This window comes from Ailuropoda melanoleuca, chromosome 9 (genome assembly GCF_002007445.2).
Source record: "Ailuropoda melanoleuca isolate Jingjing chromosome 9, ASM200744v2, whole genome shotgun sequence".
In the NCBI taxonomy this organism is placed as follows: Eukaryota; Metazoa; Chordata; class Mammalia; order Carnivora; family Ursidae; genus Ailuropoda; species Ailuropoda melanoleuca.
The window spans coordinates 52,878,080-52,889,639 of record NC_048226.1 but is presented as its reverse complement, the minus strand read 5'-3'; the positions used below and the strand labels follow the sequence as shown (position 1 = coordinate 52,889,639).

Here is an 11,560-nt window from a genome sequence, read left to right as displayed (position 1 = left end):
GGGGGTAATCAGAAAGGGGAATGAAGCATGAGAGAATATGGACTCTGAGAAAGAAACTGAGGGCTTCAGAGGGGAAGGGGGTGGGGGAATGGGATAGGCTGGTGATGGGTAGTAAGGAGGGCACGTATTGCATGGTGCACTGGGTGTTATATGCAACTAATGAATCATCGAACTTTACATCAAAAATCAGGGATATACTGTATGGTGACTAACATAATATAATTAAAAAACATTAAAAAAATCCATTACCATACACAGTACAAAATTTTTTTTCTTGAGATGAAAACTATTCTCTTAGCAACTTCAAATATGCAATACAGTACTATTAACTATAGTCACCATGTTGTACGTTACATCCCCATGACTTATTTATTTTATAACTGGAAGTTTGTACCTTTTGACCCTCTTTACCCAATTCACCCACTCCTCAATGTCAAAATCCATACATGAATTTATCTTTCCTTACTTTTCCAACATAAGAAATTATTGCGATTCACTCATTATATTTGTTCGTAATCATATTCATGTTAGAATCATTATTAAAATATTTAATTATGAGAATTTACTGATATGTTACTAATAGTGAATAAATCATCTAAAGCTGGAAAGAAAAATATGAGTATTAAAATTCAGTACAAGCATGAAGAAGAGGCAAGAGACACCACCAGACCAACCAAAGCCTGTCCACCGTCACATCCCTGCATCCAGCGCCTACCTCCCGCCACTTTCACCACCATGCACAAGAGAAAGGCTGAGGGGGGCTCTGAAGGAGATAAAGCCAAGGTGAAGGATGAAGCACAGAGAAGATCTGCAAGGTTATCTACTAAACCCGCTCCTCCAAAGCCAGTGCCCAGGCCTCTCCAAAAAGGGAGAGAAGGTACCCAAAGAGAAAAAGAGAAAATCTGATGCTGGCAAAGATGGAAATAACCCTGCAAAAATGGAGAGGCCAAAACAGACCAGGCACAGAAAGCTAAAGGTGCTGAAGATGCCAAGTGATGAGTAGTAAGGAGGGTACGTATTGCTTGGTGCACTGGGTGCTACACGCAACTAATGAATCATCAAACTTTACATAAAACAAAAAAAATTAAAAAAAGATGCCAAGTGAAATGTGTGTATTTTTTATAACTGTGTACAGTTTGAAATACTATTTTTTATCAAGTTTTATTAAAATGCAGGATTTTGTTTTACTTTTTTTTTAAGCTATGTTGTTAAATACTTCATTGTTGTTTTGGGGGGAGGGCGTATGTCACTAATAGACTATCTCTGAAGCTAGATTGATACAGGGGGAAACACCCTTCCCTTCTAGTTTTGAGAAACTTCCTCTTGGTTCCCAGGAGGAGGAATTCCTTCATGTTGACACATATTAACCACCCTGGCACAAACGTGTGGTGTGGAAAAACTGAAATTCATTTTTATGTGCTCTTCTCCCTCCCTACCTTCCACATAGACTTAACTCCCTTAAACCCACAGACCTATTGGAACCTGACTCCCAAAAATGGTTTCCAGTATGTTAGACTTTACAGTGTCACCAGGGAGATGGCATCCCTCAAAAGAGTTCTGTTTTTAGCTTCTGAATCTTCAGATTGATAATTCTGCCACTTTCATTTCATTTCCTGAAAGTCAGGGTAGGCTTATGAAAAGTTGTTAAGCAACATGCTAAATGTGAAATGTCCACCTTCACTCTAAACTTTTCCTGTTCAGAGCATCACATGAAGACTTCATTGGGTTTTGTATTGTCTTTCTGATTTTAGTAGTCCATTGAAGAAGGGGGTTGGAAAGTCATTGTATACTGTTAATGATTGTCTGCCCATGTCCTGCCTGAAATACCATGATTGTTTATGAAAAGTATCTTTAATAAAGCTGGATACAGTTAGGGTTGGGAAAAATAAATAAATAAAAGTCAATATAAAATACATAAAAAGAATTGTAACAGTACATGCAAATTTTCTTTTCATTTCTTTTTTTCTCAGAAACCTCATGCTAATAAATTATTGATTATTTAGCTAAGTATTCTCCCTGAACTAGAAACGTGCATTTACAGAGAGAGGAATATAGGAGAAATTTCTCTTCTCCTTTGCCATTGTCTCCTTCTGTGGCACTCCCCAAATTCCCTCCCATAAAGAATTCATTCTATAACTCTAGTCCTTGCAATTCATTGCTTTGAAAGTTAAATAATGCACAGAGGAACTCTACATTTTCGGAAAATACAGGTCCTACACATTCGGCAAAACTGCATAGCATTTTGCAGAACCTGTATCTTTAGTATTTTTTGTGATTACATTTTCTGATATTTTCATTGAATATTCTTGTTATACACAGGTTTTCTATTTTATCTTGAACCCTAGATACATGAATAGATTTATGGCATTTAAAGTAGAAACTAGAAATTTAGCCCAACATATTTTATCACATGTTATTTAACTAATACATTGAGTTATACTGTGTATATCAGAATAAATATCTCAAGAAAGATTCTGTTTAAGAAATCTCTTTTAATTATTGGTATATATACACACACATAGAGATATTTTGTATGCTATATTTATTTTAAGCATTTACATAAATAGTTAAAACTGTACCATTCAATTCCTACTTGAATATGTGCTTATATTTAGCCAAATTTTAAAGTCCATTTGGGATCACTTGAAAGCATTAGCTCTGACCAGAACTAAGCAGAATAAGCAAAACTTAAGCAAAATTAAAACACATTTGCTGACTTTTCCCTATCTTTTAAAGTCACCAAAGTAAACCTCTCTAAGCTTGAACACTTTATCCTTATTTTTTAATACTTTTGTGACTGTGCTTATTCTTCTAAACTCAAGACTGTAATAATATTACATTCATTTCTCTCTCATATCCAGGTCATTTGGGGATGGAATGTGAAGAGGGTAAAGAAAAGAACTTCCTTTTCTTGAAGAACTGCACTGGACACATTGGACACTCTCTCTATATATAATATATATACTCTCTCTCTCTCTCTCTCTCTCTCTCTCTCTCTATATATATATATATATATACACACACACTCTCTCTCTATATATATAACATCTCATTTCACCATTATAAAGTCTGTTGACTCTGAAATTATTTTTTAAAAATGCAATTAATGTTGCATTTGGACTAAGTGTTATATTGGGGAAGGAAATGAGACTACAAAGGAGACAAGGAAGGAGTATGCTGTCAAGAGCTTGAAAGAACCTCAAATCTTTTCTGATATAATGTAGTCCTTATTCCCTTTGCCAATTTCTTTTATACTCTAATGAAATTACACTCTGCTTTGAATCTTTTCTTCCTCCTTTCCCACTTCCATGCACATAATAAAGACCTCTTTCAGATCTCTAGATCTGCCTATGTCATTGCTTTCTTTTTTTAAAAAAAGATTTATTTATTTGAGAGAGAAAGAGAGAGCATGACCAGGGGCGGGGAGGAGCAGAGGAAGAAGAAAAAAGAGAATTTCAAGCAGACTCCCAGCTGAGTGCAGATCCCAACATGGAGCTTGATCTCACAACCCTGAGATCATGACCTGAGCTGAAATCATGTGTCAGATGCTCAACGGACTGAGCCACCCAGGTACACCTGTCATTACTTTCTTAAAATCTTTTAATGGTTCCTTTGTAACATACGGACAAGATAAAATGTCCAACATATGGACAAGATAGAATGTGTCAACATGACTCTCTATTATATGTGGCACTTGCCAGTCTGCCCTTTTTCTTCATTATATTCATTCGTTCAATAAATAAGTGAGAGAAAATATAGCACAGTGATTTAGAACATAAGCTCAGGAAGCAGAATGCCTAGATTTTTAAGTTACCCTGCCTGACAGCTGTGTGAAATTGGGCAAGCTACCAAAACCTTCTAAGTCTTGGTTTCTTTATTTATGAAATGAAATGGGAATAGGCCCTGCAATATATGGCTATATGGAAACTAAATTAGACAATGGGTGCAATGCCTAGAATAATGCCTAGGACTTTGTGAGCACCCAATAAATGCAGACTATTATGGTGGTAATGGGCCTGGTATCTAATGGATAACTGTATATAACAGACCGAAGCAAAAATGGATGGCAAAAGGAGAGATGAGTTAGGTGCTTATTGTGATAGATCTGATGATGTTAGTCTACGGTAGAGTGGTAAAGTTGAAATGGAACAAAATAAACATATTCAAGAAAAATTTGATTTTAGCATATACAAGATTTAGTAATATATTAGTTTTGTGGAATTAGAGGAAATGTCAAGGATCATTTCCATTTTTTTATTTGCATGATAGGATAAGGAGGACTAGGTTTGAAGGGGGTCAAGGGCTAGGAAGCAGAACAGAAGATCCTGGATTTGGTTTTGTACAGGTTGAATTTGATATGTCTTTGGGTGAGCAGAGGATAAATGTAAAGTAGGCAACTGGATATAATGGAAAGTATAACTGAGGAAAAAACATCAGCAGTGGAATTTCATCTCTTATTAATCATCACCTGAAATGTACACTACAACAATACTGACCTTTATAATGTCCCATAAGGTTTTTACATCTATGTCTTTTATCATGATATTCCTATTTCTGGAATGTCCTTGCCCAATCTTCACCTGGATACTAGGTTCACATCTTTAAGGCTCAGCCAGATGAAATCTCCAAAAGCTGTGTCATAAGCAGTCTAGTCAGTCAATAAACTTATTTTCACTTCTCCTAGTTCACAGCTTCCCTTGAGGTTAAATATAGCTATATAACTAAGTTGCGGTCAATAGACTATGCCCACTTCCTGGCCTAGCCCATAAAGATTGTACCTCAAGTCTTCCTTGTCCCTCACTGCCTGATGGATGCACAGGATCCAGCAGTGCACTGAACCTCTGGGACATGCCAGACCACAGGATGGAAGCCTCTGAAACACCAAGCGAAAGGGGCCCCACCAAGTATACCAAATAAATAGCAATGAATGAGCAATAAAAAGTCCTACTCTATTAAACCACTGATATTTTGGAACTGTTCAGTAATTAGCCTAATCTGAAATCTCCCAAATTTTCCATGACTATATTAAATGTCCCTGTATGTTCACAAAGCCTCGTGACATATTTATATCATTATACTTTCCAAATGGGGTTCCATATTGGCTTATATGCCTATGTCTGAAAAACTATAAGTTCTATGACAGCAAAGTCCATGTCTTTCTATTCTTTTATCCCTAGATCCTAACATCATTCCTGAAACAATAGGTTCTTGGTGAACATTTTAAGAATGAGAAAATGAATGAATTATTCTGTTCATTCACCCAGATTTTAAAGACGTTTTCCCCAGACCAAGTTCAAAACACAAATTAACACCTATGCATTACTATGGCTTCAATTCCTTAATCATTTATTAATTTCTTATTTGTATTTATCTTCCTTGACTCTGTTCCCTAACATCTACAATCTTCTTGAGTTGTTGGGGGGAAAAAAACTGAATTATCTTCCACTATGTGTTAAAATTTACTTTTAGGACCAAAACTCTTCCTTATGAAATACCTTCATTTCATTGCTGCCTTTTTTCTTTCTACATTAACAAACATTCTTTCCTTCTATTTCAGCCAAAGTAACGAGCCTTTAATTTTATCCTTTAGTTAAAACTTACCTTCTGCTTTAATATTTCCAGAACTATTCCAATTAATTTTTAAAAAGAACAACAAAAATTGGTCATAAATATTGATTACGAAAAAGTACATTCTGTTTCTTCTTAGCCCTGATGCCTTGCTGTTTTCTCAATTCAGCTTGGCATCTTAAAGTGCCATGAAATAATTAGAGAGATCACAGAAGGCTACCCCTCTCTTTGGCTAGGGAACAAAACATGTCAGATCACCATATGCTACCCCTACACTTCAATGCAACCTTCTGAAAACTCATAAATTTCCAACTTCAGCGTTTCTAAGCAACCACTTTAATATTTTCAACCACAAATTGGATGAAGGCCCCAGTGAAAGCACATAAGGAAAATTCATGGAAATAACCCTAGGAAATGACATGTGCACTCAGACAAAAAGGAAGAGAAAGTGTGTTTCCTTAAAGGATGTCTGGTCTTCATAATTAGTGAGTGTTGTCCTGAAATAGGAAATGCTTTAAATATCAACAATTTAAAAATGAAGCTTAATGATAAGACTTCCTCATACACTGCTGGTATATTTATTGTTTTAGTACATTTAAGAGTACAAGTGATTTAAACATTTGGGTATAAAAGAATAATTTGACCCTTAGATCTGACTAATATTTTTCAGAGATGCAGTTTTATATTTAAGCATTTAATATTGTTATTCACTTACTCACATGGTCAGTATGATGTAAAGATGTCTGAATTTCATGAATAGGAAATTTACTATATAATAACATACAGAATATTCAACTTTTAATTTTGTCCAAGATTTATCAAACATATAGTCATGAATTCCTCTGAAATATATTCAGTAAACCAGTGAAAATTTTGACATGAAGAAACACCAGTTTAATGACTGGTGTTGGGAATTAAGTATGGAGGCAAAGAACATGATATCTAGATTTAGAATCATCTAGGTCTGAATTCTGATTCACCACCTATTAGTTTGTACAACAGAGGTCTAGGCATGTAAACCTCATTCAGCTCTGAAATGGAGATTCTAATACCTGTCTGGATTACTATAATGATAAAATGAAAATACACATGAATTCTAAACTAATGTTAGTTAGGAGCTATCATTATTATTATTATTATTACTATTTACTTGTATCACCCTTCCTAATTAACTGTTCTTTGGGGAAAGTAGTGTGAAAATATTTTATTCCTCCAAGAAATTAACTCTCTTTCTGAAATGCCAGTGTGAAATTCTTCAAGCAGCGGAAGAACTTGTCAGGGCATGTGCTAACCGTTTATTCTCCCGTACCCCTCAGACAATGGTTTACTTCCTGCTGTCATTTATTGTACTCTAATATACCAAAGGTCTTTTTGGCTCATCTATTTTATTTTCTTTCCTTTTTTTTTTCTTTCAGAGACTGGCCACAGCAGTAATCAAACTTATCAAGTAGGCAAGTCATGAACAGAAATGTCACATATCCAGCAGGAATCTACACACAAAGCAATCTCATCCTCTGCCAAAATCCTATTCCGCTGTGGACTGCGTGGATTCCCAGAGCAACACGGTAATGCCTCTGGCCCTAAGTGCTTTGCCTCTGGCTCCTCTTTTTTTTTTTTTTAATTTATTTATTTGACAGAGATAGAGACAGCCAGTGAGAGAGGGAACACAAGCAGGGGGAGTGGGAGAAGGAAGAAGCAGGCTCATAGCAGAGGAGCCTGATGTGGGGCTCGATCCCATAACCGGGATCACGCCCTGAGCCGAAGGCAGACGCCCAACCGCTGTGCCACCCAGGCGCCCCTCTGGCTCCTCTTTTCATGCCTACAATTATTTTATTAGAGGTATCCTCTAGTAGATGTTAGCTTTACGCTGTATTTATTATCACCCAGAAGCTAAGACTTCATCTATTCAGGAACAAGGGAATACTTTTCTGGACTTCTTATACAGTTTGTATTTAGTTTGCAGCTTTGCTCTGAAAATTTTATAACTCCACTGAATATATTCTGTTAGTGACTAACACCTATGGCTTGTATAATACTTTTGACTTTTCAATATCTTTTCACACAAATTTCATTTGATTCTCAGAACCATCCTGCAAATTAGACTGGACAGGTACTATAATACCTCAAGAGAATGTGATTGAAACTTGAATAACTTACCTAAGGCTACAAAATGTACTGATGTCTGACTCAGGTCTCCTCTGATGGTGTCTTTTCTTACATATTACTTTATATTTTCGTAATACAATAGCAAGGGATCAATAATGGACAGATATTTCATAACATGGCTGGAACATTTGTTATATTATGAGTTTTGTTTTATACATAATTTTTAATAATCTGACTTTCTTTGTAATCTCAAGTTGTGAGTAAAGATAGTAAACAATTAGATTGTAGTCAGCAAATATTAATTTTGATTGTTGTCATGAGAACTATGTGTCATTGAAAACAATTGTGATGAATCACATAACCTTACATTTTGTGATATGTCATGTATAATAAGAAATATATAGTTGATCTTTTTCTCTGTTCCTGGCACAGAGTTCCTAAAACTCTTCGAATTTCCTAAATGATAAGAACAATAAAAGTGTCTTGATATTCACAACAAGCTCCTTTCCACTACACATGAATATATGTTAATGAAGTGACTTTTGGAAAGCACCTAAGGATGGGGGTGCATTGTCATGTCAGACCACCCTCAGACCTCCAGGGATGGAGAGGGCCTGGAGATTGGGTTCAATCACCAATGGCCAGTGATTTAATCAATCCTGTCTATGTAATAAAAGCCTCCTTAAAAACTCAAAAGGAGGGGATTTCAAGTGCTTCCTGGTTGGTGAACACATGGCAATTGGAGAGTGATGCACTCAGAAACAAGGAAGCTTGGTATCCTTTCCCCACACCTTGCCCTATACATCTCTTCCATCTGGCTTATAAACCAGTAATCTAGTAAGTGAAATGTTTCTCTTGAGTTCTGTGAGCACTCTAGCAAATTAATTGAACCCAAGAAGCCTGTTGTTCAAACCTCTGATCTATAGAAGCACACGTGGCAACCTAAGCTTGCAATTGGCATCTGAAAAGAGGGAGCAGTCTTGTAGAACTGAGCCCTTAACCTGTGAGATCTTCCGGGGGATGTGTCAGAAATGAGTTGAATTGTAGGACACCCTGTCGATGTCAGAGAATTACTTGGTAGTGTAAAAACCACCCCTCCATACACATTGTAATTGGAGTCAAAATTTTACATCTATACATTTTAATAGTTGTAAAAAAAAAAAACCTTTCAAAATCATTATTTCATTGGAAAATCACCATAATATTATGAGAAAGATAGAGCAATTATTATTTCCATGATAAATGTTCAAGAAATCTGTACTAAATGAATGGTGGATGAGTGAACTCTTAGTCCATTTCTGATGAGGAAGCTGTCGTTATGCACTGAACCTATTTCAACTCAATGGGACAGGAAGCCTTTGCACATGCACTAAGCTACACCTATGCAGAGTAAGCAGAGCAGAATGCAGGGGGATGCAGCTTGAAAGCATCCCCAAATGACACACAGACCCACTGACACAGGGCAAAACTTTGAATGGCGACAGGGGCTGATGAGTTTGAATTTTACTCAAGTCCTCTGATCCTTGGAACAGTCAAGGTTAAAGAAATTCTCCACCCTTTGTGTTCTGGAAATGGCTTATACAAAGAAACACACTTTCCCATATGACACAGTTGTTTACTTGTGACAAGACCAGACAGAGACACTCTAAATTCCCATCTGTGCCTCATAAATATTTGCCAAACTACTTGTCCTCACTGATTAAACCAGAACAAAATACTTGTTACCCAACTTTGGTTAAGTTTCTCTCCTTACCACTTACTCCTGAACTTTGGCCTGCCATAGGACTGAGCCAGCATACAAGGTTTCCTAAACATGCCCTCCTGAAAATGGGCTGACATCAGGATAATTCTCTGATCTGCTCTCTCATTGTTCTACCCTTTCATCCTACCTATCCACATCCACATCTTTCTAGCTTTCTCCCTATTGCATTCTCCCTATTGTAATAGTCCCTTTCCTCCCCTTTGCAATAATCCCATCAAAAAAGTTTTTCCTTAACCTATGTCTGATTTTTTTTTGGCAGTGCTTAAATAAAATTTCTCACCAAATACTGAGTGAACAATAGTCTACTCTGACCCATCCAGAATTTAAAATAATATCATAGTCATCCTGGAAGCATGGGGAAGATTATGTGCAGCCCACGGCTGTGCTTTCCCATGAGAAATCAGAGAAGAAACCTCCAACCCACTAGTCCGAGACTTAAGATGGGACAAAGAGCATAAAAAGTGCTTGAACTGATATAGGAGCCTTTAAGCAAACGTGTATACCAACGGTAAAGGATACAAATATAATTGACCAAGGGAGCTTAAGAATAACCTTAATCAAAAAATTTTATGCCAATCTCCTAAGTAGCTCAGATAAAAGATAAATTAAAAGGATTGTCATCATGATCATAATCATCATCATCATCTTAGCAGGGATGTCAGAGGCTGCACAGAGCAGGGGGGAAAGACTTTACAGAATTTGCTAAGTCAAGTCACTAAGTAAAAAAAAACAAATGACCAACACCAAACAATAACACTTCTAGGGGATCAGCTGCTACAATGTATTATCTAAAATGTCTAGCTTTCAACAAAATATTAGGGGACATGCAAGGAACCAGGAAAATGTGAACCATATTCAGGGGTGAAAAGCAGAAAATAGAAATTGCCTTTGAAAAAGTCCAGATGATGAACTTAGCAGATGAGGATTTCAATCACTGATTATAAATATGTTCAGAGAACTAAAGAAAACCATGCATAAAGAATCAAAAACATATATAATAACAATTTACCATCAAACAGAGAATATTAATGAAGAGATAGAAATTATTTAAAAAACAAAAGGCAATTCTAGATTTTAAAAGTACAATGACTGAAATGAACACTTTGCTAGAGAGGCTCAAAAGCAGATTGGAACTGGCAGAAGAAAGAATCAACAAATGTTAAGAGAGATCAAAGGACATCATGCAATATGAAGAACAGAAAGGAGAAACAATGAAGAAAATTGAACAAAACCTGAAAGAAATGTGGGATACCATTACACATATCAACATATAGGTAATGAGAGTACCAAAACAATTTTTAAAAGGGAAGAAAGGGGAAAAAATATTTGAAGAAATAATGTCTGAAAATTTCCTTAATTTGATGGAGAATGTTACTTAACAAACTTTAAGTAAAATAAATTCAGAGAGATCCATAGTTGAAGTGTTAAAAGACAAAGAGAACATCTTGGAAGCAACAAGAGAAAAACAACTCATCATGTACAAAGGATTGCAATAAGATTTATATCTGACTTCTCATTAGAAACAATGGAGAAGAGAGAGAAGTGGGATCACATTTGCAAAGTGCAAAAGTCAACCAAGTACCTTAAAGCTAGCAAAATTATCATTCAAAAAAGTAGGTGAAATAAAGATATTCTCTAACAATAAGGTTGTTAGCAGATCTTCCCTACAAGAACTTCTAAATGAAGTTCTTCATGCTGGAAGCGGTTAGCATCAGCCAGTTATTGAAATAGACACACATTTAAAAAAAAAAAAAAGTGGGGCACCTGGGTGGCGCGGTCCTTAAGCGTCTGCCTTCGGCTCAGGGCGTGATCCCAGCGCTCTGGGATTGAGCCCCACATCAGGTTCCTCCGCTAGGAGCCACTCCCCCTGCTTGTGTTCCCTCTCTCGCTGGCTGTCTCTGTCAAATAAATAAATAAAATCGTTAAAAAAAAGTGTTCATAAAGGTGATTATGTAGGTATCACAAAAGACAGTATAACTGCGTATTTCTTCAACCAAAGAGTCCTCTGGACTAACTTAAGAAGAAGCTGCATAAATTAATGTGTGTAAAATTGAATAGACTTTTGAAAGTGTGGTTGGCAAAATAATGTCCTCATTCCCAAGATGTCCACATCATGATCCCATG

General features: G+C 36.3%; 1 pseudogene; it reads left to right on the top strand.

Annotated features, from left to right (window-relative positions):
* The first annotated feature begins 735 nt into the window (after positions 1 to 735).
* LOC100468485 lies at positions 736 to 996 on the top strand (annotated as a pseudogene).
* Positions 997 to 11,560: the final 10,564 nt, after the last annotated feature.